General features: G+C 38.1%; 1 long non-coding RNA gene and 1 pseudogene across 1 annotated transcript; one reads left to right on the top strand and one right to left on the bottom strand.

Annotated features, from left to right (window-relative positions):
* Positions 1-487: 487 nt before the first annotated feature.
* Positions 488-1,111, bottom strand: LOC112190209. The gene is made up of 2 exons (XR_002932301.2): positions 928-1,111; positions 488-533 (listed from the first exon to the last, which is right to left on the bottom strand). It is a non-coding gene; the product is annotated as an uncharacterized LOC112190209 (long non-coding RNA).
* Positions 1,112-19,256: 18,145 nt separating this feature from the next.
* LOC112193416 lies at positions 19,257-19,627 on the top strand (annotated as a pseudogene).
* Positions 19,628-24,279: the final 4,652 nt, after the last annotated feature.

Raw genomic sequence — 24,279 nt, 5'->3', positions numbered from 1 at the left:
CGATGGGAAAGGCCGGCGGTGATTCAATGGGTGGCAGCGGCTGTCGTGGTCTCCTGGACAAGATCTTGCAGCCCTTCATCTCGGGATTTTGTCAATGGAGACAGATCTAGGTGGCCGAAATAGGTGGGAGGCAAGCATGAGTTCGGATTGCAGTTGGCTTGGTCTAATAAAGGAAAAAAAAATTGTGAAAATGTGATTTTGTGATATTAGGGGTCAGCAATGGGCCGGGCCGGGCCGGGCTTTGCAATAAATTTTAAGCCTGAGGCTTGCCCCAGAGCCGGCCCTGGGATTTCCGGGGCTCTAGGCGGAAAAAAAAATTGGGGCTCCCTACCTTTAAATATATTTTATAAAAAAAAAATAAAAAAAATTCTCTTATGTACTGTCATTCACATTATCATTCTCATTCTCTTGTACTTGTTCATCATTTGCGTTGAAGTACATCCGACTTGAAGCTTAACCAATGCCTCTCTCTTTTGCTTCTCTTTTCTTTTTTTAACCCCAGAAGGATACTTCCTAATCGGAGCCATCATAACCTATAAAAGATAAAACATAATACCAATGTATCAAACCAACAATGAGAAAATAATAAACATATAATGAAGGTACAAAACAATGATCATAACTAGACAACCTAGAAATGAACTACAGAACATTATTCTTATTAAGATTAGATCAGCACAAATGAACCAAGAGATACGAAGCACAGTAGTAGCACAAACAATCAATTTGAAATTAAAGAATTAACCAGAGGCTTTCATCTCTTACATTCCCACAAACCCATTCACCAACCCAGTACCCAAACGCAAACCATCATCACCCAGTACCCAAACACAAATCATCATCACCCAGAATCCCAAATCTCGACCTTTCGTTTCTACCCAATTGAAGAACTAGAAGAGACATGGAATTCGAGCAAGAGAGAATTACCTGGAGAAATTTCTGGACGAATTTCGTGACTTTCGTCTGAAAGTGAGGAGAGAGATTTGGGAGAACACTCAGAGCAGCAGTCGGCGGAAGAACAAAAGTCAGGAACAACCAATCTTTTTTTTTGTTTTTTTAAGAACAAAATGTCCATAATCTTTTTTTTAACATATATATAAAAGGGGTTATATTTTTTTTAGGGGCCCATGAAACTGGGGGCCCTAGGCCTGCGCCTATTGGGCCTATGCCCAGGGCCGACTCTGGCTTGCCCATGGGCAGGGCTAAACCGGGCTTTTCGGGCCGGACCGGGCCTAATTGTACTTTCACGGGCCGGGCCGGGCTTTTTTAACCAAACCTATTCTGAGATCACTTCTGACTTTTAAAGATGAATTATGTTACATAGTCCCTGACTCCCTGTAATTGAGTCCCTGAATTATGTTACATAGTCCCTGACTCCCTGTAATGGAATCTGGAAACCAAATTTAAGTACTTCTACAATATAATTTCAAAACAGCAACTTCAGAAATAAACATCATTTAAATCTTCCATTAGTTTAGCATCAGTCCAAAAAAAAAAAAAAACATAGATGGAGGCCGCCACCATAGTATTGTACTGAAAATTCAAAAGTATGGGAAAAGGCTGCCTAATTTTATAGTCACATTTGCTACGGTGCTTGGATGTCAAGTTTTCTTCTCCTACCTTAATTCTTGACTTGAATTTGTTGCTGACCTTGGATGCCTGTTTCAAGATAAAGAGAAGTCATTCAGTTTTAAATCAGACGAACATGAAATCTAACTAGAAGACTAACTGTAAGTATATTGGGCTATTACCATTCAATGCATGATTTCCCATTGTCACAAGGAAATCGGAGCTTCAAGGAAACAAAGAGGAAGATATGATCAAGCAAAATTGATTCACTGATCTTGAGTTTAATATATATGCATTCCAAATCATGTTACATAATTTAAATTGATTTGGTGCATTTTGCATTAAAGACTTTTTTGCATGCATAACAAATAAACAGGAAACATTGATTTCAGTTTTTGATATCTTTCTATATTTAACTTATTTGATGATTAAAGAAAAGATTTGTTTGAGGGGGAGTTTTTCTCCTGTATAAAAGGTTTCGAAACTAATACAAGTTTAGGGTTTTTACGTTTTTAATGCATAAACGTTGTTCACTCTTGAACCATTAGTTTTTGTTAAAATCAGTTTTTGAAAACTCTCATTATTTGTTCCGTGTTTCTCATGTGTTGTCTATTGCTTTCAAAATTCATTCTCAAAGATCTGTGAGACGTTGAGAACAAGGAAGATCAGTTGGTTGATTAGAGTTGATAGATTGATAATCGAGTAAACGTTAGATCAGTTGTAAATCAAGTTAGCATTTGTTGCTAAGTGAATGTGTTTGTTATGAACAACACAACTTGTATACTGTAAACTCATTTGATTCATATTGGATTGATTTTTTGTGTTGGCTACGTTAAAAGCCACGCAGTGAAGTTTCCTCAGTGGAGAGGTTTACACTGCGTTAGCAATTTCTGTGTCCTTCTTGATATAGTGATGTCTTAGTTAAGTTGTTCTATTGATTATAGCACAATATCATTCTGTTTGGTATTTTCATTTGGCATCAAAGCGGGTTCTAGATTATTCTAGTAGATCGCAGGGACGATGGAACAACATCGAGATAGGGTTGCTGGTGGATCTGTTAATAGTCCTCCATGGTTTGATGGAGGATATGAAAAGTACACTCAATGGAAGATATACATGAAATCATACTTGTATGCGCAAGATGAACATGTATGGAACATTGTGGAAAATGGCTGGAAGACACCAATAATTCTAGCTAAAGGCGAGGGCTCATCAGTCTCTATTCCTAAGCCACGGAAGGACTGGACTGACGTAGAAGTACGTGATCTTCAAGCTGACTTCAAAGCAAAAAACAGCATTTTCACAGCTCTCTCTGAACGTGAAAAGCTGAGGATTAGTCACTGCGACACTGCAAAACAAGCTTGGGATCTGTTGCAGACTACATATGAAGGAAACAAAAAGGTACGTGCACAAAAACTGCAAGGTCTGATTTATGAATTTGAAACTATGACCATGGGAGATGATGAAACCGTAGATGACTTTCATGGTAGAATTCTAAAGATTACTGATCAATGTCGTAGTCTAGGTGCCCCTTTTGATGAAGATAAGGTTGTCAAGAAAATACTTAGAGCCTTACCAGAAAAGTTTCACTCTAAAGTCACTAGTATTGAGGACTCTTTTGACATTGATGAATACCCTTTGGATGAACTCATTGGAAATCTAAAAACTTATGAACTAAGACTAAAACCAGAAAAGAAATCCAAAGGTGTGGCTTTCAAGGCTGTGAAAGGGAAAGAAGAGGAAGATGAACCACTTGATCTTGCTCTTCTGACCAAAGAGTTCAAAAAGTTTCTTAGAAATAAATCCTCCTCTCAAAGTTTCAATGCTCCCAAGAAAAACTTTGTTAACAATGATAACAACGTTAAAGGGAATTTTAGAGCAAATAAATCTGGAAAAATAAAATGCTATGAATGTGGTGGCTATGGCCATATTTCTACTGATTGTGGTAACAGGAAGCATGGAAATAGCAACAATAAATCCCTTCTCTCAACATGGAGTGATGATGAACATCAGGAGGTCGAAAATGTTGCCTTCGTGTCGTTTCTTTCACTGGAATCTGAAACTGATGAAGAATTCTCAGATGATGAGACTAATGTCCTCTGCAAACAACTCTATAAAGCGTCAAAAGCCACATTAATCAAAAATGCAAGTTTGGAGGATGAAATTGTGTTGCTGAAGGCTAAAAATGAGAAGTTGGAACTTGTATGGGGGACTTCTCAAAACACTTGGGAACAAGAAAGGAACAAACTCATAGAAGAGCTACAGAACTCACAAAGTGATAAAAGTTCCTAGACCTGGAAGATACAATGTGCTGAACTGAAAAACAAAATCAAGATTCTTGAACTTGAGGTAAAAGGACAACATGCTCTAAACTTAAATCTACTAACTGAAAATGAATCATTGCAGAAAGAGCTGAAGTCCACTCAAGAGAAGTTCACAAAGTTTGAGATAAGCTCTGCAACAGCATCTAGGTTGTTCAGCTCTGGAAAAGCCCATCATGATATATTCGAACTTGGATAATCTGGAGAAAGCTCCAAAGGCACACACTTTGTGAGAGAGTCCAATTCGGAAGTGGAGAAAAGTGATCCAATCACCCAAGTCATCAAGAACACTATCACAAGGGTTGACAAGGAACCAAAATCTTCTCAGAAGGTCACTCATGTAAGGATGAATCAGATGCTTCCGACTGATCATAATAGGTATGCAACTCTTAAGTCTTTTATTCCTACATGTCATTACTGTGGTAAATTAGGACATATCAGACCAAGATGTAATGAGAGACATAAGTCAAATCCATCTGGTGAGGATAAGCTATCTGTAAAATCTTTACATTGTGAGCTTAAGGAGCAGAAGGAGCTTATCAACAAATTGGCTAACCTGATTACTAAGGCAAACATGCAAAATAGAGATAAACCTGTCTGGATTAGAAAGAACTTGAATAATCATCGTTCTAATCACTCTGATTCTACTGACTCTATTAGTGATATCTGTCTCATGACAAGTGTAAGTACAGATAATTCTTCAACATATATTGAGGCAACCTGCCTGGTAGCACTCACTGCCTTGGCAGACAAGCGGAAGGATTTCTAGTATGTGGATAGTGGTTGCTCCAGACACATGACTGGAGATAAAGCTTGGTTCATCTCATTCGAAGATGAAAGCACTACTGGTTCAGTTACCTTTGGTGATGGAAGAAAAGCTAAAATTCTTGCACGAGGAACAGTCAATACTCCTGGAATTCCTAATCTAAAAAATGTTTTGTATGTAGAGGGTTTAACTGCCAATCTAATAAGTGTCAGTCACTTGGCTGATGATTATGAGGATGTTTGGTTGAACAAGCAAAGATGTGTGATTCTCGATAAAAAGGGAGAAAATGTTATGAGAGGTAAGAGATCTTTAGATAATTGTTATCACATTCAATCTAATGAATCTCTAAATGTCCAGGATTGCTTGTCTGTGAGATTTGCCGAAGAAAACTTCGAAATATGGCATAGAAGATTAGGACATGTAAACTATCAGGATTTACTCAAATTATCCACCAAGCAGTGTGTCAGAGGTCTACCACCACTAAGTGGTAAGACCGACAAGATATGTGGAGTATGCAAAATCGGTAAGCAAGCTAGATCTCCTCATAAAATAATAAACGCTGCCACTACCACAAGAGTATTGGAACTGCTGCATATGGACCTTATGGGACCAGCTCAAACAGAAAGCATTGGAGGTAAGAAATACATACTTGTGATCGTTGATGATTTCTCCTGGTACACTTGGGTTAATTTCCTAAAAGACAAAGCTGAAACTTTTAAATCATTCAAGGGCTTAAGTCAAAGAATAAAAATTGAAAAGCAGTCCACAAACATGTGCTTAGTAAGAGTAAGGTCAGATAATGGAACTGAGTTTAAAAATGCTGCTTTTGCTAACTACTTTCATGAGTTAGATGTTTCCCATGAGTTTTCAGCCCCGATCACTCCATAACAAAATGGAATAGTTGAGCGCAAAAATAGAGTGCTGTTAGACATGGCAAGGGTAATGCTGCATTCTGCTGGTCTAAGCTCGAACTTTTGGGCTGAGGCAATCAGTACTGCATGTTACACCATCAACAGAGTCTTCTTGAGACCTGGAACTGACCAAACAGCTTATGAGCTGTGGAAAGGTAAGAAACCAAACATACACCATCTTCGTGTGTTCGGAAGCCCTTGCTACATATTAAGAGATCGAGAGCAACTCATAAAATTTGATGCTCGAAGTGATGATGGTATCTTCCTTGGATATTCTATTAATAGTTGAGCATATAGAGTCTATAACAAACGTGTCTATTGATGATTACTACACTAGACAGGAGGAAGCCTTTACCGATACATCATCTCCTCTCAGCTCAGAATCAGAAGACACATCAGCTACTGATGACCAGAAAGAGGATGATGACAACATCTTCGAGCCAGCTCCTCAAATGAAAAGAGGGTTCAAGCAAGTCCAAAAATATCACTCTCGTCAAGATATTATTGGACAAATCTCAGATGGTCTCAAAACAAGAAGCCAAGCTGCTCCACAGGTAAGTGCAGAGGAGGTAAGTCGAGGTAATGCCTTAATTTGTTTTATCACAGAAAATCAAATTACAATGAATATCATATCCCAGTGTGGGTTTGTTTCTCTAATTGAACTAAAGAATATTAAGGAAGCCTTTACTAGATGATGATTGGATTAGTGCTATGCAGGAAGAATTAACTCAGTTCACTAGGAATGACGTGTGGTACTTGGTACCAAGACCTAGAAACTGTAATGTAATAGGGACTAAGTGGATATTCAGAAATAAAAGTGATGAAAAAGGGAATGTAATCAGGAACAAGGCTAGATTAGTGGCACAGGGGTATTCACAAGTTGAAGGTCTAGATTTTGATGAAACCTTTGCTCCTGTTGCAAGATTAGAATCAGTGAGACTACTTTTGTCTGTAGCTTGTCACTTAAGATTCAAATTGTTCCAAATGGATGTCAAAACTGCCTTTCTGAATGGGGTGTTGTAGGAAGAAGTATATGTGGAACAACCTCAAGGTTTCAAAGATCCACATAATCTAAATCATGTTTCTAGACTCAAGAAAGCTCTGTATGGTTTGAAACAGGCTCCACGAGCCTGGTATGAAAGACTTTCCACTCATCTGGTGGGAAAAGAATATACAAGAGGATCAATTGATAAAACATTGTTTGTAAAACAAGTGAAAAATGATCTTATCATAGCTCAGGTGTATGTTGATGACATTGTTTTTGGCTCTACATCTAAATATCTTGTCAATGAATTTCAATCTGTGATGGAAAGTGAATTTGAAATGAGCATGTGTGGTGAACTAACCTTTTTCCTTGGACTGCAAGTAAAGCAACTTGATGCAGGTATTTTTCTCTCTCAAACCAAATATGCTGAAAATCTCATCAAGAAATTTGGCCTTAAATCCAAGAAAGTAGTTAACAATCCCATGAGCACAACTACAAAGCTGAGCGAAGATTCAAATGGAAAATCAATCGATTCGACTCTCTATAAGAGCATGATTGGCAGCTTGCTATATCTCACTGCCAGTCGACCTGATATTTCATACAGTGTGGGAGTGTGTGCTCGATTTCAAGCAAATCCCAAAGAATCACACTTGGAAGCTGTCAAGAGAATCATTCGATATGTTTCAGGTACAGTTAACTGTGGCATTTTCTATACCTTTGAAACTAACATGGAAGTTGCAGGGTATTCTGATGCTAACTGGGGAGGAAACTTAAAGGATAGAAAAAGCACTTCTGGAGACACAAACTTGATGACTGGTCTCTATGCCAACTACACCCTTACCAAGATTACCACCATAAACAGTAAGGCGTACACTACAAAAAAAAATTCAATTGGCTTCACCAATTTGCGTCGGCGTAAAAATGCCGTCGCCAAAGCCTCCTATTTCGCGACGGCAAAATAATTTCCGTCGCAATTGTGCGAAATATCTGCGACCGTAATAATTACCGTCGCCACTGGTCTTTGGGAGCCACTGTTGGTCTACTTCAGCGAGAATAGCCGTAGCAAGATATTAAAAGTTTGCTACTGCAAAGTAGCTGCCGTCGTGTCAGGGTGGCTTTTATGTTTCAATTCTCATACTTTGTATTCTTTTAACTTGTAAGGTTAACAACATCTGAATCTCTTGGAATCCCTCTTCTTTCTTTCACTGCTCTGCCCTCTTTCTTCTTTGAATTCATGACTCCGTCTCGATCCGATACCGATGAGTACTTCCAGATTTCCTTCTCTCTCTCCATCACCTCCTTCAGCTATTTTCCATTCTCGATCTATCAAAATCGCGAAGAATGCAACGCGACCAAATGCGCCTATTTAGGTCAAATCCGGCGAGTTACCAGAAGATCTACCAACCAATCGTTCCTCGAAAGCGTCCTCTATAAAACCCAGCAAAAGTGTGAGAAAAAGGAAAAGGTTAGGGTTTTGATTTGATTGGGTTCGTTTAAGTTTCTGTTAATTTGATTGGGTTTTCATATTATGAACTTTCACATAATCTAATATCAAATTCTGGATAAGATAGGTTAGGTTTTTGTCTAAAGAGACCGAGAGAGAGTGGTGATTTCGAAACAGAGAGAGCGAGAAAGAGACCGAGAGAGAGTGGTGATTTCATTTTGCTACGAGGGGAAAGAAGATCTGTGTCGAATCTGTCTGCAAGATTCAGATCGGTGGAGAGAAAGCGTTTTGTATCGAAGGTATTGTTTCCCAGATTTCTATGTTTTTTTCGTTTTTGTTGGGGTTTTTGTTTTCTCTTTTCATTCATGTTATTGACTCTGTGTTTCGGAAATTGGGAATTGAGTTTTATTGTGTTGAGTTTGATTAGCTTTTACGGTTAGGGTTACTGAATTGGGGTTTTTTTTGGGTGATTGAATTTGATTCTGTAATTTCAGAGTTTTGATTCTGAGTTTGTTCTGTTTATGCTTTGAAGAGTTGGCTAAGATTTAGTATCTGCCGAGGCCTTTAAGTATTGTAATAGCAATATAATTTTTTTCCAAATGTGGTTCAGTGCTATGTTCAAATGGTAGAGGAAGAAGAGGAGTAATAGATATGAGTTTGGTTTGGAGAGTAGGGATTGCAGGTTCAGAAATTTGTGTTTTTGCTGTTGTGTTCTTCTTCTTTTAGTTTTGTTTGTGCTGGGGTTAGAGATATAGGTATTTGAGTGGAATGGTTTTATCAATTTTGGTAACCTAAGAACTTTTTATCAACTTTGGTGTTATATGATGATCATAATGAGAACGTATAGGGATGTGATGGTGGGATTATATATATATATATATATATATATATATATTTGGTAATATGATATTATAAGCAGCAGCAGTGTATTAATTGTTACTACTATAAGAAGCAAAGATTTTCACTATCTGCAATCTACAGTGTGTCAAAACTTTTATTAGGAATGTGCTTCCAAAGAGGCAATCTTTGTCAAGTTTAGTCATGTTATTCATTCGAGTCACGTCTTCTAAGTTGAATTTGAGTTTAGGTTTTGGTTTCTCCAATTTTGGTTATAGTTTTGAGTTTAGGATCATGTTCTGGACTTTGCCTTTTGACTGATACAGATTGTGATCTTTTGAGTACTTTGTTTGTCCTGCACTTTGCAATTTTGATGGTTGATTGAAAAAATTAGAAGATAGAGATTTCTTAAGTTATGTTAGATTCTGATTTTTATTGGGTTATTTTTTTCTGAATTTCTCAGACATTAGATAGTGGCTTGCTTGATTTGACGAATTTTTATATGTCTTCTGTGATTTCATATGATTATACTACTTGATCTTATTGTATAAGAAGTGAATCTATTTTTCAGGTAACCTAAGGGATGTGAGAGTTTAAGCGAACACCCCCTGAAAAACTAGAACAGGTTTGATTTTGAATGAAACTGTTTTGCTATTATTGTTTTCTGAATTTTTATGTGGTGCAGTTTTTACGTAATTATCTGCTGTTGTTAGTTTTCAAATGATGTGATTTATTATGTTCTGCAAATTTTGTTTGCCGTTTAGTTTGATGTGTGTAGTTCATTGGAGTGGCTTGAAGGGATAGCTTTTGTTTTTAAGGATTTAAAATTTTTCATTAATTTGTATATGCTTTTCATAAATGTTTTCACTATGTAGACCTTTGCTGGATACTGATCAGTTTCCTACTATGCGCTAATGATGTTGTCTTCAATTTTGTTCGATTAGAATTTCGGGGATATGTGATGATAATTGTTTCTTTATGTTAGGAACTATTTATAGCAATTCTGTTTGATTAGAGTCCAGTGAATCAAAATAGTATTTGATTGGTTCAGACTTGCAATTTATAATATCTAAATATTTGTTGTTACCATCATATCTTTGATGGTGGTAGTCTTAGGAATATGATTTGATCTTTTCATGATATTGTTAAACCCCAGAAAGTGAATTTAGTTTAGGCTTGGCAGATTCAATGTTCTTTTTGCCTTTGACTTGATAATTACCTTTTTGATTAAAGATGTATATCCTGTGCAGTAAATTGATTGTAAATTCATGGAAAAATAGAGCCTTCGGTTTGTATTTCTTCAAACAGCATTTAAAAGATTCAGTTCTTTTTGTACAAGTATTTTCATTTGAATGGTTGGCCAATTTATCTTCTTTTAAGCATTTGATAAAGTTTGTGAGTAATTAAGATTCTTTTAACAGTATTTGAGTTTATTTAGTTCTGTTTAGTATGTTGCTGAGTTAAAGTTTGCACAGTATGTGTTTTTTTTTTTTGGGTGTAATGAGACTGTTTTGATTAAGGTGATTAAATTTCCTTTTTTTTTTTTGTTTGATTTCAAGGGACTGTGTTTCAATTAAGTTGGCCAGTTTACTTATCAAGGAAAGGATCGATCAAGGTAATACTAGAAACTCGAAGTTCTATATATGTTCTGATATCTTTTAGCAAGCATGTTAGTCCTTTAATAGAGTGTTTTTCTATCTTGGCAAACTTTGTCCTTAAAGTTACCTCCTTGAATATTGTATATAATATACTGAATTTGTAGTGATTCAAAATCTTCAATGATAGGTAAATTCCTTCTGTGAAGAATGAAGAATAGGTGTTCTTTTTTGTTGTTTCGTGTCTAAATTACATTGTGTTTTAAGTTGTTGATGAACATCACTGTATATACAAATTTCTCTTCTTTTCTTTAATTTCTTGCCAACCTCAAGTAGGAAAAGTGGGAAATATACCATGCCACAAGATGAATACCATAGAGTTGAACTCCAACAAATATCTGCTTGTAATTTAAAGGCAGTGATTTAGGTGTTCAAGTCTGCTCTAGTACTGCATTTAGACTTGAATTGTATGTATTTGTTAATCTTTTGCATGGTTCTGTATTATATTGAAATAAGTGACAGCCACATATTTCAGGTTTGTAATCTTTCTCCAGTCTTCGAACTAGAATGAAGTTGCTAATATCTGTTCAGTTTCTGTTTTGCTACATATTTACAAAAGTTTTTGTATGGTTGTAAATATGATCATATGCAAAAACTGATACAAATGAGCTTCGGATCTTTTGGCCTTCAAAATGTAAACTGCTTACACGATGGTTCACATCTTCTTTAGATTGGATCATGCAATAATATTGCCAGTAGAACAAAATAGCTAGGCGCACATTATTTCATGTCCTTCTCGTATTTGATAGTATATTAGTTATGGATGAATCTCCAGCCCATTGGTTCTACAAAGTAAGATTGGTGATTGGTTACTCAAACATGATCGAGTTATCAATTTCTTTGTAGTTTTGGTTTGTAAATTACTAACTTATTTTCTTTTTGAAAACCAGTGAGGCAGACAATGGGGTTAAGAAATCAGAATTTTCAAGGAATCCAGCTGAGGGTGCTGTGATCATTTGCTTCACTTATGGTATGAACTGTCTACTTTTTCTATCTGTTTGCGAGTGAAGGTTTGATCTTGCTTTATTTGGATTGTTGTTATTGTAGCTCAGCTGAGTTCTAATTTACAGTTAATATTTCCTTTCTGATGCTGGTTCAGAGGCTAAAGAGTTTTTGATAATATGGTTGAATTCGTTATCTGATTTACATTTTTCAACTTTCTCAGGGAAAGGATCGATATCTTGGAAATCAACCATCCCGAAAGTCCTGTCGGCACAAAGTCCAGAGTGATATGAAATTTTAGTAAATTTAGATTATGTATAAAATTTAAGAAAATCAAACAGAAACTGGCAGCATCGCATGGGCGAGCTGCCTAGTTTTAGCTAAGGTTCAAATATTGGTGCATTTTTGTATATGTATAATCATACCTCAAATATTATTTATCCAGACTTTGTATTTCAAATTTAATTATCGTTTGAGACTTTGTTGGCTCTGTACTTATAGATTATCTTGTTTGCATAATCAAGTAATCAAACAGAATGTCAATTGTATGTGTTTTGTTAAAAAAGAAAAGATTTTTTTTTAATTAATAATTCACATTTTGCGACGGCATTGTTTCTGTCGCAAAAATTCCGTTGCAGTAGGTGGCGTCGCTATTGACCTTTGCGATGGCATAGTTGCCGTCGTTAAACTTCAAGCTACGGCATAATTGCCGTCGCAAATAGCAATGGCGACGCCCTCAACGACAACGGAAAAATTGCCGTCGCCTAGCCGTCGCCATTGGTCTTTTGCGACGGCAATTTGACTTTCCGCGACGGCGTTGCGCCGTGGCAAATTGAATTCTTTTTTGTAGTGGTAGCGAGAGTGTCAATTTACGCCGTATCACCTAGAAATGGTGTGTCACACCTCAAAGGATGTATGACGCCATACCATCCATACAGCCCCTCCAGGGGTTTAGGGGATCAAAACCCAAGGTAGTCGCTATGCTTCGCTCACTCTCAGGTCATCACATGATATAGAAAAACATTGAAATCAAGCATGGCAATAAAATATCAAATCCTTTAAATTCATAGAGAAGTAATCACAGTCATGCAATATTATTTATATAGAAGAAAGATCATAACCGAGAGAGTCCCGAGTCACCTTACCTGGAATATAGCAGCTTTGACTCCATTCGTTTTCTTAGGCCAACACCACCACCTTTCACATTCCGGATAACTAGAGTCCCTAAGTTCGAAAATGATTCAAGTGCTTGTCATTATAAAATCCCAAACTGTAATGCTTGATAATAATCAATCCCATTTAGTTAATTTCTTCCAAGAATGGTTTCCTTTCCTTGTTGGGCGTAATCCTTTTTATTTATCTGGACACCCAAAACTAGTTTTCTTTCTAAACAGTTCTTCAGTTCGAACCAAACTCATACTTAAGTGACCAGAGTTCTTAGAATTCTATTTGACAAGAATTTCATATGATCCCAAAATGCAAGGCTCTACACCTCTATGCCATCCATTAACACACAAGGTGTACATACACGTACTTAGAAATTTTGTCCAGTGCCACAATCAATGATAAACCAAGTGCACTAGAAGCGATACCAAATTAATTAACAATATATACACCAGGTCCCAACTCATAGTTTTCATATATACCACAAACAAACTTATAATTATCCCGCTGGCTTAATGCCTTAACCATTAACTATGCAAAATCACAGGAACTTGTGATAATGACACTGACAAATTCATTCCTTAGCTTCCAGATAATATCGAACCATGATTACAGGAGCTAAAGCCTTGCAACTTAATTCAAACATCACAAATTTCATATTTACAGTATCATGACTTCATACCCTTGAAAGAAATCCCAGCTTACCTTACTTCAAATTTTGACCAATTTTGTCTCTTTATTTAGCCGGGTTCTTGGTCCAAGGTACACGTTGTCATTGTTCTTCACAGCTTCAACTCTTGTCCAAATGACAGAGCTTCCACCACAACCTTAGTCTGACCATTTGCTTCTCCTCAGTCTCCAATCTAGGTAAGCAAAATCAGTACCTCAATCCAATTCCAATTCAAACCAAGTAGAAATCTACAAGTCTCCAACAATTATGGCTGGACGTCTTTTCTAAGCCTAAGGAATTTACCTTCAATGATACATGCTTATAATTATGAAATCCCAGACTTCATTGTAGTTCCATTCAGCCAAGTCCATGCTCTTAAAGTCTGGAAACAACAAACTATATTTTGAAGCACATCAACCATAGCTATTTTGTACGTCGTTTTCCATTTACAAAGATAACCCACTTCATCTCACCAACTCAACCAATTCTGCAGTTCAAGCATAACCAGGCATTATTATACGCTTTAAGATATGAACCAAGGTGAAAAGTAAACTAAAAATGACCCAAATCGCCGTTGTTCACAATGAACACAGCGGTGGCTGTACAACCCCAAAACACCAACTTTTCCAAATTTTAACTGAAATTGACATGCAGTTACATTTTCTTGTAGAGCTCGACGAGGAGATAAATCTTCATACCTCAGTTGCTATCGTCAGTGATCGGAGTCGCCGGAGAATGCATCAAAACCGCCATAGCTTTCAGGCTTCATTTTGCTATCATGAAGATTTGGTTGATCAATCTGAGTCTATTGTCAGAATGGCGCCGTCGAAATGAAGAGAACATTGCCGGTGCGACACCGTGAATCGAGCGGAGGGTGGTGATAAGGTCCGGTAGCCTGCGCGGGTTGACGGGTTGAGAAAATGGGTCGAGAGACTGGAGTGTTCTAGACTTCTAGGTTCTCCGATCAAACTTGTGTTGCCGTGAGTCATACTTACCTTATTTATATAGATATTCTGTAATATTCCATGATCTCTAATATTCTGTAATATCTGTAGTATAATTAACTTTACTACTTGCTTTAGGAGTAGTACTTGTCTTATTAGGCGCAATTGTAATTTGTATATAATTCCTTCTTGTAAGATGAACGAGATATCTGAGTTATTCAGTCAAAATTATCTCTTGTTTTTTGTTATATTTGACTTGGTATCAGAGCAGAGATCCAATCCTGGACTCTGACTCATTGTTCTTTGATCCTTGACCCTTGTTCTTTGTGATTGGATTTGTTCCTTGTCCTTTGATCCTTTCATCACTGTTGCCTTCTTATATTTCCAAGTACTTTGTTGTTTTTCCTTCCGCTGTATATTCACCATGGTGAAAGATCAAGACGTTTCGACTGTGATCAAGCAAGATGGAGATAGTGAGACTTCTCATGGTTCCAACCAAATTTTTGTCTCCATTAAAGATGATTCAATTGGAAGTTATGGAGGTGTCAAGCTCAATGGCTCTAATTACCGAACCTGGAAAAAGATGATGGAGGCTCACCTCTGTGGAATCGATAAGGTGGGCTATGTTGATGGTTCAATTACTGAACCACCAATTGCAGCAAACAGTTGTTCAAAATGGAAGACTGCAAATGGCTCGGTAACCTTTATTCTTTACAAATCCATGAATGAAGATGTTTCACAGATGATTATGGGGTGTAATACAGCTGAAGAAATCTGGGAAAGCCTTAAGGAGATCTACTTTAACGGAACGGATTTTGCCTAGGTTTATGAGTTGAGCACTCAAGCCTCCCGTATGACACACGATGGAAAACCAGTTGCCATGTATTTCGCAAAACTAAAGGAGATTTGGCAAGAAATTGATCAGATGCGTCCATGTCGCATGAAGTGCCCGGATGATGTCAAGATTTATAAGGAGGAGCAGGATCTCATGAGAGTTCATGTTTTTTTGGCTGGCCTTGATCCAATATTTGAGAATGCAAGGAGCAAATTACTTCGCCGCACTACCACACCAACCTTGCAGCAAGCCTTTGCTTATATTGGCAAAGAAGAGACCCAAAGGGCTGGAACTAGAGTAGTTACTTCAGAAGTTGCAGGCCTTGCAATATAATCAAAGCCATCCAATCCCTCAAGTAATCGGTCACTCTCAGGTAATCGACCTCCTTCTTCTCTGCGTCCCTCTCCTCAAGGTCCTCCTTCAGGGTTTTCCTCAAATCTGACTTGTAATTATTGCAAGAATCTAGGCCACATCAAAGCAAATTGTTACAGGTTAGTTGGTTTTCCAGTAGGCTACTTTGATAGGCCCCGACCTCAGGACAACAAACCCAAGGGAAAGGCTGTTGTTCATCTTGTTCAAGATCAAGATTACTATGCGGTGACAGAACCAGATTACACCAACTTTGCTTGACAGGACCCACCCCGAATTTCACCCTGAAATCTGAGGTGGCCCTGTGGGGCCCACCTTAGGAATAAGTTTACCAAAAATTCGACAGAGTCACCCCTAAAATGGACTACCCAAAACCTGTAAAAATACATTCACACTTCTAAACAACCCTCCAAAAACTCCTGGAGCCACCTTGCTCCCAAAACTGAACAACTCCACAACATCTTCCAATTCACATTACACAAATCTCAACTTAACAATATTAATCCCACATGTTATCAGAGCAATTCTAATAACAAAGATAAACAAGGAAAACATGGATAAAAATGAATACGCGGACGCGGTGCTGTTAGCTATGCCTCAACTAACTCCATGTACGCCCGACCTCAACTAATCTAGCCTGCAAATTGGACATTTGAAACTGAAGGGCCCAGGGGAAAAGTATTGAAAACACGTTAGAGTGAGTGGACAAAATAAATAATCAAGATAATATAAATGAAGCAAACTTGAATACTTTCCCACATTTATTCCTTTGAAAATCCAATGCATGCAACATTTATAAAACCATAATTATTTAAACTCTAAAATCTCGTGAAAACATACCAGCCCCGCTGGTTAAGAGAGAACTGACTAGCCCTGCTAGTCAAAATAAATATAAAATATGGGGTCAGAAGGGAGCCATACGATAAGAAGGGAGCCTCCCAGGCTCCGGTCAGAGTGTCCCATGCTCTGCTCAACTCACCCACAAACACAAAGTAAGTGGGGAGGGGTACTAATAGGCTAACTAGCAATACAATATATCGACCCAGGTATGATAGGTTAAAACCACGAAAATCGAAAATCAGAAGGGCTTCCCCAATATCTCACAAGAAAAGAGATATATTCCAATGACGTGGCTCCGCACGCCAAAACGTTCTTGAAAACATAAACAATTAGGCGAGAAATAATAAATATAACAATCCTTCCAAAAACCTCAAGTCCGATAATATGGCAGAAAACTCAAAATCGACAAATAAAATATATAATGTTTAATTCCGGAAATCACTTCGGAAAATAATTCGTCGAGAACTCATATAAATCATAATTTCAAATAATAATCAAATCTCGGAGAAAAACATCGAAAGCTCAATATCCAAAAATGATGTGACGAATCCATTTCCCAAATCATAATTAATCTCCGAAAAATCGATTCATATTCCCAAAAACAATTCATAAGTCCAAACCTGAGTATGATAAATTCAATTCCGAAACTCATATGGAAAAACAATACAAAAGTATAGTCCAAAGCCAAATATTATGCTTAATAAATAAAACGATAAATAATTAAATAAATCAATCATCATTTCGGGAAAATAATTGCATGCATCATTATTTAAAACAAAAGTCCACTCACAGTACTATATAGGCGACCACGCATACGAGTTTCTTCTTCGAGCAGTAACTCGGTATAGCGCCCTGTACACAATTATATTCCGTGAATAACAATTCGATAACAATTCGATTCCCAAAATCAATCCTCTTAAGCCAACATCTCTATTTCCTTCTCCGATCCAACCCAAACTTTACCACTAACTCCATTCCATTAATTTACAAGTTCTAGGGCAGATTCGAGAGAAATCCGACGGTCGGATTCTCGTAAATCGATAATCAAAATTCTAAATCTTCGAAAATTTATAATCTACACAAAATCCTCCAATCTTCACCAAATTCACATATATAAGCTCTAGATCAAAAATAGGATTTAACTAGCTAAAAAATCGAAGCTAGAAAAATGCTTTACACGCCTCAACGAGCCACCCACAATGGCGGCATGTGGGCCCCACGCGCTGTCGGCCACCACCTCCGATGGCCACCAAATTTTAGCAGCAATACCTACTCAACAAGCCTAACAACTTTCTCAACTGTGACAAAGTCAGAAAATACCTCGAAGTGGTCGAACAATTAAGCAACCCGATTGTACAGTAAAATCTTCCAATTATGCTTTCTTCCTCCACGCTGCAAATTGTTGCAAGAGGATTGGAGAGCATGAAGACTAGCTCAATGCACTTGTAATGGACCTAAGTTTATGGCCGGAGGTGGCCAGAATCGATAGAAATCGGCGTTGACCACTTATGCTACAGTAACTACATGCTTCTCAGTGTTGGTTCTTCATTTTCTGGCCATGATGCCGTGAAATACCAGAGTAGGCGTCGAGAGGAGGAGGAGACGAGTCGAACGGCGTTGGTTGGGCGTCGTTTGGTGGTCGAAGTGGAGAGCGAGATATAGTTGTAGAGGAGAGGAAGAGAGGGAGCTCGGGGAGGAGAAAGAGAGAGCGCAGGGGAGGAGAGAGAGAGAGAGTTACCGGCTACAGTAAAAAATTCAAATATATACTATCTACCATAAACAGTAATTTTGGTATTTCGCTTATAACTTTTGCATATGAACTCCGATTTTTACGTACCACATATGCATGCACTCGGTTTAATGTCCTCTACAACTTTCATGAAGGAAATTTTCTCAAATTTTGACCCGAACAAAAAGTCAACTTTTAGGCCCACTAAAAGTATCGAAACAAAGAAAAAAGTGAAAGTAGTTGTCGTTTACCGTCTAAATGACTAGTAAATCGGAAAATTCAGGTTCGGGACGTTACATTGCTGGTAACGATACCGCATCTGTAAGTCGCGGTGGTAATGGTATGATTGGAGTTGCTTTAAAAATTTCTAGCTTTACTGGTGGCAATACTTGGATAATTGATTCTGGAGCATCTGGCCATATGACCTATGATCGTAGTTTCTTTCTTTTTCTCAATCCAGCCTCTATTTCCTCTATTGTCAATGCCAATGGTGATTCTTTTCCTGTTTTAGGAATAGGGTCTGTTCATCTCACCCCTTCTTTGACACTACACGATGTTCTTTATGTCCCTGATCTCTCTCATCATCTTATATATGTGCCTTAGCTTAATACTCAATCTCGATGCTTAATACTCAATCTCGGTGTTCTGTAACATTTTTTCCGTTGTATGTGATTTTTCAGGACCTCCTCACCAAGGAAATAATCGGCAGGGGTTGGGGTCAACTATTTCATCTGGATTGCATGTTCGCCGGAATGAAGCCGGAGAAGGCCGTTCAAGTAGCTTTGATTTTGACTGGGGTTACTAATCAAGTTGAAGAATTATGGCTATGGCTTCGGAGATCGAGACATCCTTCCTTTAGTGTCATGAAGAAATCTATGCCATCCTTGTTTTTAGGCATTGATGAGTCTAAGTTGCACTGTGAGTCATGTGTCTTAGTTAAAAGTCATCGTACTAGTTATCCTTCGAGTACTACTAGGAGGTCTTTTCCTTTTGAACTTATTCATTCTGATGTATGGGGACCTTCGTGAGTCAACCTTGTTTGGCAAACATTGGTTTGTTTTGTTTATTGATGATTATACCCGTCTTACTTGGGTCTCTTTATTGAAACACAAATATGAAGTCTTCTCTGCTTTCCAAGAATTTTCTACTACAGTGACTTTGATTATCCAGCTGCGAATCCGGTCATCTTCCAAGCTCTCCGAACCAGATCTTCTTCTATTGGCCATTACCGAAAGGGAAGCGAAGCTTCACATTGCGAATCATGAAAAAAGACAAATGGCAGGAAGACTAAGCGTGGCATCCAAAATCATAGGCGAAAATGACATCGTCCATTATTCTATCACCTCCTGTCTTCGGCTCCACGCCAACATGACCTCCTCGGCAAACACATTGTCCCCAAAATATCTCTCCCCGTCAACGACAAGCTCGTCTGGGACAGCAGCACGCCGTTTTCCAAACCCTGTATTAATTGCATCGCAGACACTGTCAGAAAGTATGAAGCTTTGGCTTGGCTGACTGGAGGTCTGAGTTGCTTCGTTGGCCTGTGCTTGTTGGCCGTGTGAAATGAGAAGGCAATCAAAATTCCATTTTCCCTAAAAGTGTACCCATATGAGAATCTACGAGTGCAGCTCGGCGAAGAACCATAGAGGGGTATTTAGCTTCTTCTAATTGTGTGGTAATTGTTGTTTCAGATGTGTTTTTGTGCATTTCCCATATTTGATATGGCTCTAAACAATGTTCTGTACCCCAAAACTATGAGCATTATATGTTTTGGATGATACCAGCTTGGAACAAAGTGCCAATCTGATTTCATTTGAATCACTTTCTCTCTGATGTTTATGCATTGTTTCATACCAAAAAACAGAAAAAGAAAAAGAAAAAAAAGAGAACAAAGCGTGAAGTTGCAAAGAGATAAGAGAGATGAATATTGAAATATTGAAAATACCCTTGAAAAGTTAACAGGGTTAACGTTTTTACTGTTGCTAGGTACGGAAATTGGGTCGGGCTTAAATCGTGATGTACCATTTTAATATTTTCTAAAACATAGGTATGAAAGTTATTAATAATCCGAGAAAGTTCAAACACCGTTTAGAAGATTTTCTCTTTTACATAGAAAAGACTTTACAGGAGGCAAAAAAAAAAAAAAAAATGGGATGATGACCATTAACTACAATGGGCCATTAATTCTTCCCACACGCAGGATTTATATTTTGCTGTCCATGTGGTCATCTTTAGGATGAGTAACACTAGTAACCCATTTGCACATAAACAAAAGGGCACAACAAGTTCTAGTTAATTACGACAATTGCCACAACTGTTATTTCAATTTTCTCTCAAACCAAATCCGTAAAATCTAGTTCTCCCAAAATCAAAGCGATCCCAAATTCAAAACCGTTTGAAAATCACAATCCTTTCTAAATTGGCATCTAGGGCTCTGGCGAAGCAACAACGTGACCTCGGCGGAGAAGTAAGGACGCGACCCCGACAGTGAACCAAGCTCGCGACCCTGGCGGCGAAGGAAGCGCTTGAACTCGGCGGCGAAGCAAAGGCGCTACACGTGTAAGTCAGTGGCTATAGTCTTGAAGGCCAGTAGAGAAATTTGTAGTTACTGAAGGTCAGTAGCTATATATAGTCTGATTTTTGTCCGATGCATTCAATACTGTCAAAATTTGATTATGCTTATGCTTAGGTTGAGAAATTTTGGTAAAAAAATTTTGAGGGTCAGTACCTTCAGCCTCTTCTTGTCATAGTCTGTCCCTTAGGTAAATGATTTTAGTTGAGAAATTTTGATTATTCTCAATGGTGGAGAAATTCTGAGGGTCAGTAGCTTTAAAAAGAAATTAACATTTAGGCTATTGAGAGTCAGTATTCTATAGAGCGTTAGTAAACCTGTGTGCATTGCAACCTCATTTTTATGTGTAGCTAGGCAGCGAAAATCGATGTTATGTGGCTGATAATAGTACGAAATGAATTGTCTGAGCTTATTGATAGTTAGTAACATTAAAATGCCGCAATATGTGAAATCTATGATTATTGAGAGTTAGTAGCAGTAAAATTCTGCAATATGTGCAATCTATGATCATATGGACCCTCTAAAAATCATTAACTTTAGTTTCTAAGGGTCAGTAGCTTTAGTTTCTGAGATTTTTTTGTCCTGGTGAAAAATGATGAATTCTGTAACTAACAATAGTACAAAATGAATTGTACGAGCTTTAGTTTCTAAGGGTTAGTAGCCTTAGCTTCATGATTTCACTAACCCTATATTTATTGTAAGCTCATTTTTATGTTTATTTCTTAGGGTCAGTAGGTTTAACTAATTTTATTTGTATTGCAACCTCATTTTTATGTTTATTTATGAGGATGAACAGGTTTAGCTTCATGATTGCATTCGCTTGATTGCATAAAGTATTCAACTCAAATCTATTATCAGTTCGGCTGAGCTTGGACTTTTCGACATATTTCTTAGCTTTACTTTACGGGAAGGGTCATTGAAATTATGTCTACCTATAGGCTCTGTGGATAATTGATCTTATTATTGTTGTTAGTCTTTTTTCTCTACTTGAAATTCCGGTCATTGATATGCTGCAACTGTGAGGATCTTTTTATTAGGTCTTTCGCATTTTTATAAGCTACAATGGTTTCTTAATCAAACTAAGGGTTAGTACCCTATTGAGGGTCAGTAAACTGCAGAGGCTCAATACTCATATATTTGTATTTATCATATACACAGATTAATAGCAAATGGCAAAGAGGAAGGCTGCTGCAATAGACAAAGAAGATGTATCGATTGAAGAACATGAGAAGAACATGGTGGAAAGATTTCTTCATCGCTATGATGAAAGCCAGTAAAGTAGGTGTGATTGAAGGCAAGTAGAGACCATATTAGGTTGGATTGTATTAGGATTAGGATTTGCATTTGATCAATCTGAATTGTTTTGTTTTGTTGAACGAGATTAATAGCGAAAGGTTGATATTTAACAGATGTGGATTTGTGTTTATGAGTTGATAGGATTCTGACAAAAGTAAATTGACATAGATGCATGCTTTTTGAAGTCTTCTTTATTGGTTAATGTTAATAGATCGATTTAATTACTAAGTTTCAAAAAAAAAAAGGGCTAAATACTATTTACCACCCTGTGGTATGGACCTCGCATTAATTCAGTCTCTCGACTTTCAATTTCATCAAAAACACCCCTGCGGTATTATTTTCTCGTCTAATAGGTCCTTCCGATTCAATTCCGTCAGTTTCTAACGTTAACTGCTGACGTGGCATTCCAACTCAGCAAAAGTGGGACCCACACGCATGTGAAATTCCCAAAATGACCCTGGGCAACAGAATATGGAAAAATCCAAAATTAATTCCAGTTTTGAGGTTGAGGAGATTCGAACCGCTCCCAAACCATATGTAAATGAATGGCCCAACCACCAGATCACTTGCATAGTTTTGGTATATTGTAAACAAAAATAATATATATATATGTATAATATTGGTTTTTTTTTTTTAAATCTCCACCCACCTCTCTCCTCCTCTTCTTTCTCTTGGGGAAGTTGCAGTTGGCCACCATTGGGGAAGCTTCTCCCCGAAGCGAACTCTCTCCATCCCAGCCACCATTGAGCTCTTCCTCACCAACCCAACCAAAACCCCAGCACGACGGCGCAGGTCAACACGACGAATCGCAGCGTGGAGGGGCAGCAGGAGACGACTATCCTGCGGTCAACGTCGACGGAGACGAGGGTCTGGAGGTCGTCCGCGGCTTCGGCGGCGGAGGCGAGGAAGTGGCAGAGGTAGGAGTGGGAGGAGTGGTAGAGGCTGTTGAGGTTGAAGGTGGCTTGGAAGTTTTCAGGGTCAGAAGAAGTGTAGAAGGCGGGCTTGGCGGTGGTGGTGGTGGTGGTGCTGTTGGAGTTTCGTCTGCGGTCTCTCTCTCTCTCTCATGGCATTCATGGCAGCCGTTTTATCCCCGATAACACCGTCTACGGCGACCCATAGTCCCAGAGCCCAGACCACCGAGTCACAGTCACCCAAATCAAGCAGAAGCACAACAGGGGTGAACCCATCATAGTGGTTACCGCCTAGGACTACCACTTAGAGGTTCACCTCGACTCCCCCGGAATTGACATTGTCTTGGCCGGCGACTCCGCTGCGATGGCTTTCATGGCGGAAGAGGAAGAAGAAGAGGAGAGGAGGAGAGAGGTGGGTGGAGATGACAAAGTGTTTTTTTTTTAAAAACACTATTATACATATATATATTATTTTTGTTTACAATATACCAAAACTATGCAAGTGGTTTGGTGGTTGGGCCATTCATTTGCATATGGTTTGGGAGGGGTTTGAATCTCCTCAACCTCAAAACTGGAATTAATTTTGGATTTTTCCATATTCTGTTGCCCAGGGTCATTTTGGGAATTTCACATGCTTGTGGGTCCCACTTTTGCTGAGTTGGAATGCCACGTCAGCAGTTAACGTTAGAAACTGACGGAATTGAATCGGAAGGACCTATTGGACGAGAAAATAATACCGCAGGGGTGTTTTTGATGAAATTGAAAGTCGAGGGACTGAATTGATGCGAGGTCCATACCACAGGGTGGTAAACAGTATTTAGCCCAAAAAAAAAAATTGTGCAAGGTCAAATAACTTTGGCTCTTTTATGTGTATACGAACAATTCAGCTGGTTAATCATTCAGAATTGCCTCTAGAAACTGGAAAAAACTGCAAGTCACGTATGTCGGAATAATAATGAAGCTCACTACATTAAATTTGCAATCCCTCAGAATGATACTAAAGCCCAATACATCAAGTCTGTACCTGTAATTTACTAGTTAACATAATCAATTGAAAAAATGAAGGAAACTGGCCGCACGGGCCTGGACCTTGCGCAAGGTTCAGCTACAGTACCGCACGGGAATTGAAAAAAGAAAAGAAAAAGAAGGCTACTATTAGTAATAAATGGGCCAAGATAATTTGCAAAAAAAAAAAAAGCTTACGTAAATAGAAAACGGCGGTCTTTCTAAATAGACCCAGTAAATATCTAAATAAATCCAACAGTAAAAAAAAAGTCATTTAATTTTCAGTTTTACCCCATATTGTCCATATTGCACCCAGCACTGAAAGCAAGCGTCCTCCACTCCTCATCCCCACTACCTCTTTATCAGATTTCTCTGACCTCCAACCTTGATATTTCCCTAATTCGTCTGATGCAATTCTCAATTCCTTCAGTTATTACAGATTCTTTTTCTTTTTTCAATTGTCCAACTGAGAATTTATATATCCATCAAGAAAACCAAGTTCTTTCTAGGATGG

Source organism: Rosa chinensis, chromosome 1 (assembly GCF_002994745.2).
Source record: "Rosa chinensis cultivar Old Blush chromosome 1, RchiOBHm-V2, whole genome shotgun sequence".
Taxonomy (NCBI): domain Eukaryota; kingdom Viridiplantae; phylum Streptophyta; class Magnoliopsida; order Rosales; family Rosaceae; genus Rosa; species Rosa chinensis.
Note: the sequence above shows the minus strand (reverse complement) of the source record. Positions and strands in the feature narration are given on the sequence as shown.